The sequence below is a fragment of the Nematolebias whitei genome, chromosome 7 (assembly GCF_014905685.2).
Source record: "Nematolebias whitei isolate Nwh7 chromosome 7, NemWhi1, whole genome shotgun sequence".
NCBI classification, from domain to species: Eukaryota; Metazoa; Chordata; class Actinopteri; order Cyprinodontiformes; family Rivulidae; genus Nematolebias; species Nematolebias whitei.
The window spans coordinates 17,028,719-17,035,344 of NC_056504.1; the positions used below are offsets into that span (position 1 = coordinate 17,028,719).

General features: G+C 38.2%; 1 protein-coding gene across 1 annotated transcript in view; it reads right to left on the minus strand.

Moving 5' to 3' along the window:
- Positions 1-6,626, minus strand: part of foxp1b (forkhead box P1b) — a gene marked incomplete in the record, with an annotated part of 454,424 nt that overhangs the window by 436,498 nt on the left and 11,300 nt on the right. Inside the window, 1 exon segment of the mRNA XM_037678670.1 lies at positions 3,535-3,605.

A 6,626-nucleotide genomic window follows, 5' to 3' on the forward strand; every position in this document is an offset into this window, starting at 1 on the left:
CCTTGACTGATGAAGCCTTCCGAATCGAAGGCGAAACGTTTCAGCACAAAAAAAGAAACTGTGCAGATGACCTGACTGAAAAATGTTGGGTTAAATCAGTATGATTTAAGTTTTGAGTCTTTTCAGTAACCCAACAGTCCTCTAACCCATCCTGCCCAAAAACAGAATTACATTATTAAAGATGCACTGATGAAAAAAAAAAAAACAAGAAGTCTTTGTTTAAAGTGACAAACGACACTTCTGTGTGCTGTCAGGTTTAAATTAAACACAGGAGTGGCTACAAGGAGTACATGATGTTAAAATTTCATGGTGCCAAAACCACTGAAGTTCTCTGTCATATCGTTCTTACAGTTTGAATGGCCGAACCTGTTCCTCTGAGCCAATGCTTTTATGCTTGTTTTAAAAAGACACTGTCAGCTGGTTGCACATCTTATCCAGCAGAAAGCACAATCAGTTACGCCTTGTCTACCACAAAATAAATAGTCACTTCTCTTTGTAAGGTTACATTGTTTTGAAACAAATGTTTGAAACAAGCTACAAGAATTTGCATGTTAGCATGTGAAATATAGGCTCGCTACAGAGGCTAATAACCTGCTAACATCAACTCTCAGCTTTACAAAGAGCAGATCAGCAGAGAAGTAATATTTTGTGCACTGAGTACAATTATGTTAGAATAAAACAACAAATTAATCTGGTGTAAGAGTTTTTAGTTTGCCACTTGTGAAGCAGATTTTAAAAAACAAGCTTTTATTTTCTAATTTTCTTAAAGGGAAACAAACCTCATTTCTACAGAACAGTATCAAAGGAGAAACCGCACTCCCAGTGAGCAGCAGATGTTCATGTGAAATTCTGCCTACAGTCTCTGAACAAACTGCTAATAGTGAATTATGTCCACAATGTTCTATTCAATCTGTTTAAAAATGACCATTTTAAATCTGCTCATTGACTCTCTGGTGCTAAATTAAAATTAGTCTCAATGCTTATGAATAAACTTAACTTGCACTTCCCAAGCACAGAAAAAAGCTGACAGATTTAAAACAGAATGAGTGTCGTCTAGGAATGCGCGATATAAACGGTACACTGTGCAAACGATAGAAATTTAGCCTATGATAGAGATCTGACTTCTAGTGGCTAACCGCAGTAATGCTGTGTCTGATGTAAAATCAGAGTTGTCAGATTTAATCGTTACTTTTTTTGAGTTGAAAATTGTGCGCAAGTGGCGTTAAAGTCTTTTCTTCGAGAGCTAAGTAGCGAAGCTACAAGCTAACTATAGCCGGCTTGCCGTAGTGTTGCCGTATTCTGACGCATGCGCAAAACGCTGTGTTCTGTCAAAAGTTTTTTTTTTTCCATCGAAAGTTAAAGTAAGCGTTGGTCAGCTTTAGAGAAACCTGTTCTCTGATCTGTGAAAAGAACACTGTGTTGTGTGATTTTACTGCGAGACCCTCTGGTCAAAGCTACAGACTCATTTTGTGTCAACTCTCCTTAAAGTAGAAGGAGTCGCCCACTAGAGGGTTCAGTGGTGGGATGTAACTAAGTACAAATACTTTGTTACTGTACTTAAGTACATTTTTCATGTATCTGTACTTTACTTAAGTACAGTTAAATGTGGGTACTTATACTTTTACTCCACTACATTTTACATCAAGTATCTGTACTTTCTACTACACCACATTTCTATAACGTGTTGCATTACAAGTTACATTCATGTTGCAGCTTTTTGATTTGTTTGTTACTTTGAAAGTAACCAATGGTGAGAGGGGAGTTGGTTCATTGAATCACTGCAAAGTGGGCAGGTAACGTTAGGCCCGCCTTCAAGAAGAGCTGGGCCAATGACATATGTTCTAGTATATATGTCACTGAGCTGGGTGCACCCACAGCACCACTAACACACCCAAAATGGATTCCACCGCAAGAGAGTCACCCAGAAGATATGCTCCACCCATGGTCTTATTGAAAGACTGTTCAGTACAACAGGACAGCTTCTCTCTCCCAAAAGAGACAGACTGGGCTCCAAAATCTTTGAAAACCAACTTCTTCTGAACTTGAACAAAAAATTCTTGCTGCAATATTAAAACGTTTCAGTTCATGGAATGTTAGGACAAGAGACAAGAGATGTCTCCAAATGTCTCGACATTCAGGTCCAAGTTTTAAAAATGTGTCAGGAGGTTAAAATATTGTTCACTATTGACCCATTACAAGGTTGAACAGACAGTATTTTAACTAGAGTTGATGACAAACTGGAGTTGAAATATCAGTTGAAATGATCAGAGCCTCTTTGTTAGTTGTGTCTAATGCTCCTTTTGTTCAGGCAGACAACTTTTACTTAAATGTGTTTACTGAAGTTAAAATGACACATTGGTTTTGCTTTGTGTTAAATAAAAACTTTCAAAGTTATAATCATTCCTTTCTTATTTTGATTAATGACATTTAACTCTGCATGTCATCCCTGAAATTCTGATTCACAGAATCACAAGTCCAAGTGTGAACTGTGTCACAGAGTAAACACAATAAAAACATGTATTATCTGCAGCGTTGTTCATTAAAATGGCTCAACACTATTAATGTATTACAGATAATATACATATGGTACGCAGACTTAAAGATATGTAGACCATTGTATTAGGTAATACATTCAGTAAGTACTTTTACTTTTTATGCTTTAAGTATTTTAAAAGCAAGTACTTATTTACTTTTACTTAAGTAAAAATGTTAATGTGGTACTTCTACTTTTACTAGAGTACATTTTTGTCTATTTATTTGTACTTTTACTTAAGTACAGTGTTTGAGTACTTTCTCCACCACTTGGAGGGTGAAGTGTTTCTGTGTAAAATGCTGCTCTGTTGCTGTTCATTTCTTAAGTGAGAATACTGGAAACTGTTAAGAGTTAACAGCATGTTCTTTTGTTTAAAACATATATCTAAAACTACATTTGATATCTTTTGCACTGTTTTGCACTACAAGAAAGAAGCCCAATACTTGATTTGTTTATTATTTTAAAACTCTCTGGACTTAGTAGTGGAATTTTCTTAATTCAAAATATATGATGGCAAAAGGACACCCTATGCTTTTTTAAATTCCTATTGCAAGTTTTATACCAAAAACATATCGCGATATATATAGTTATCGCCACCCTTCACAATACATATCGTGATATGAATTTTATGCCATATCGCACATTCCTAGTGTCGACATGTTTACTTGTGTTCTGTCAGTCTCTTTATTATATTGGTATATTAAATTTTAAATTATTAAATTAAAATTAGCATTAAGTATTATATTATTATAACCATAATATAATCATTATAAAGCAAAGTGTGATAATATTAATGCAGCAGTAGTAAAAGTATTTGCATTTCTGTTTTAAAATCAAGTATGTTGTGGTATTTCTGCTCGTGGTTATCATCCAGTCAGAATCTACTGGTCCCTGCCTGGTCTAAAATACAGATCAAAATCTGAGAGGGAAACAAGCTGTTTGAGCAAAACAATAAACTGAAAACCACCAAACAAGTTCTGATGAAGACGCACATCACTTACAGGTCTGATGTCACCAACTTTTACTGGAAGCTTCAGATTGTTCCTAATGCCACGTCCTTTCCATTATTGTCCTGGAATGACACATCAGACAGCCTGTGAATATCTTTGGTCAGGTCGGAAGAAAAACAACAACACTTTGGAGTTAATAACTTCACATTATATTTAAGTAAATTCCAAATAAAAGTAAGCACTGCTCAACAGCTGCAGGGTGAACGCACACAGTGAGCAGACAGCTGATGGGAACAGGTGCTGAGGTTTCTCCTGGCAGCTTAACGCAGCTCGGAGCTACGCCCGAGTCCCTCGTGCATGAGCACAAATGCTTGTAGCTTACCTGCATCCTTCTCTGAACCAACTGTGCTACAGCCCAAACTGAGCTTTCAAATGAGAGCAGGAGGTTGTGCCAGTGATTAGACTGTACATGATTTTTTTTCTATTAACTCTTTTTTTAACTAAATTTAACTTAAAAGTCTAAAGGAAATTAAACTATCATGCAGACTTAAAAACAAGAACTCATACCTGAGAACAAAAAGAAACACATCAACAAATGTACTGTTAGTTTTACTAAACAAAGCCCTTCTCTAATTTTCCCAGCAGTGGGCCAGATGTGGTCCAGTGTGGTGCAGTATTTAAGAAACAGCAGCTGGAGTAAATTCATTTACTTAAGTGAAATGATTGTAATTGTAAGCTACCTCTCTTCTCAAACAGGAAATGGCTGTTGTCACCATCCCTCCCTTTATTGACAGATAACAGCAGAAATCAGTAATTAATGGCTGCATGATTTAATGTCTGTCCTGAGCATCTTCTCATCTCCATGGAGACCGAGGAGCAGCACGGAGCTCAACTGAAGCTGTTTGACCAATCACCTTCCCCACAGCTCTGAGTACAGCCTCACCACATGGGTCCGGACACACTAACCTTTTACACTGGAAACAGTCTTTGTTATCACTCCCATTCACATAATACAGCAATAATGAGCAAGCTGCACCGGTATTCAAACTATTGCTACTCTTTACTCTTGGTGTTGAGTAAATCAAAAACAAAATTAGATTAAAGTTCTAGCCTGCATTTTTTTAAAAATGCATATGACCCACCACTTTTCATGCCAGAGTGTTAAACTGAGATTATCTGATGTTGAGAAATTACAAAGTTATTGTCATTTTAGTCAAACCCTAAAAAAATTACTGTAAATAATCTCAGGTGATATCACAAAATGACATGCTCAGTGTATGTGTTATGACTATGGTGGCCATTTTGAAAGGAATTTAATCAAAAGGTTGCCGGTTCAAATCCCAGCTTGGGACCTTTCTGGGTGGAGTTTGCATGTTCTCTCCGTTCTTATGTGGGTTTTCTCTGAGTACTCCAGTTTCCTCCCACAGACCAAAAACATGCATGTTAGGTTGATTGGTAACTCTAAATTGTCTCTAGGTGTGAGTGAGAGAGTGGATTGGAGAGTTTGTCTCATTTGTCTCGATGTGGCTCTGTGATGGACTGGAGACCTGTCCAGGATGTCCACCACCTCTCACACAGTGACTGCTGGATATGGACACCACTGACCCTCATGACCAATGTATGAATGTATGTATGTATGTACAAACCTGATTCCAAAAAAGTTGGGACACTAAACAAATTGTGAATAAAAACTGAATGCAATAATGTGGAGATGGCAAATGTCAATATTTTATTCGTAATATAACATAGATGACAGATCAAACGTTTAATCTGAGTAAATGCAACATTTTAAAGGAAAAAATGTTGATTCAAAATTTCACAGTGTCAACAAATACCAAAAAAGTTGGGACAAGTAGCAATAAGTGGCTGGAAAAAGGAAATTGAGCATATAACGAACAGCTGGAAGACCAATTAACACTAATTAGGTCAATTGACAACATGATTGGGTATAAAAGAGCTTCTCAGAGTGTCAGTGTCTCTCAGAAGCCAAGTTGGTAAGAGGATCACCAATTCCACCATTGTTGCGTAGAAAGATAGTGCAGCAATACCAGAATGGTGTTACCCAGCGTAAAATAGCAAAGACTTTTAAGTCCTCATCATCAACCGTGCATAACATCATCAAAAGATTCAGAGAATGTGGAACAATCGCTGTGCGTAAGGGTCAAGGCCGTAAAACTCTACTGAATGCTCATGATCTCCGGGCCCTTAAACGTCACTGCACCTCAAACAGGAACGCCACTGTCAAGGAAATAACAGAATGGGCTCAGGAATACTTCCAGAAAGCATTGGCAGTGAACACAATCCACCGTGCCATCCGCCGTTGCCAGCTGAAACTCTACAATGCAAAGAGGAAGCCATTTCTAAGCAAGCTCCACAAGCTCAGACATTTGCACTGGGCCAGGGGTCATTTAAAATGGAGTGTGGCAAAATGGAAGACTGTTCTGTGGTCAGATGAGTCACGATTTGAAGTTCTTTATGGAACACTGGGACGCCATGTCATCCGGACCAGAGAGGACAAGGATAGCCCAAGTTGTTATCAACGCTCCGTTCAGAAGCCTGCATCACTGATGGTATGGGGTTGCATGAGCGCTTGTGGCATGGGCAGCTTGCATGTCTGGAAAGGCATCATTAATGCAGAGAACTATGTTCAGGTTCTAGAACAACATATGCTCCCATCTAGACGTCATCTCTTTCAGGGAAGACCCTGCATTTTTCAACACAATAATGCCAGACCACATTCTGCAGCAATCACAACATCATGGCTACGTAGGAGAAGGATCTGGGTACTGAAATGGCCAGCCTGCAGTCCAGATCTTTCACATATAGAGAACATTTGGTGCATCATAAAGAGGAAGGTGCGACAAAGAAGGCCCAAGACGATTGAACAGTTAGAGGCCTGTATTAGACATGAATGGGAGAGCATTCCTATTTCTAAACTTGAGAAACTGGTCTCCTCTGTCCCCAGACGTCTGTTGAGTGTTGTAAGAAGAAGGGGGGATGCCACACAGTGGTAAAAATGGACTTGTCCCAACTTTTTTGGGATTTGTTGACACCATGAAATTTGGAAACAACAGATTTTTCCCTTAAAATGATACATTCTCTCAGTTTAAACTTTTGATCTGTGATTTGTGTTCTATTCTGAA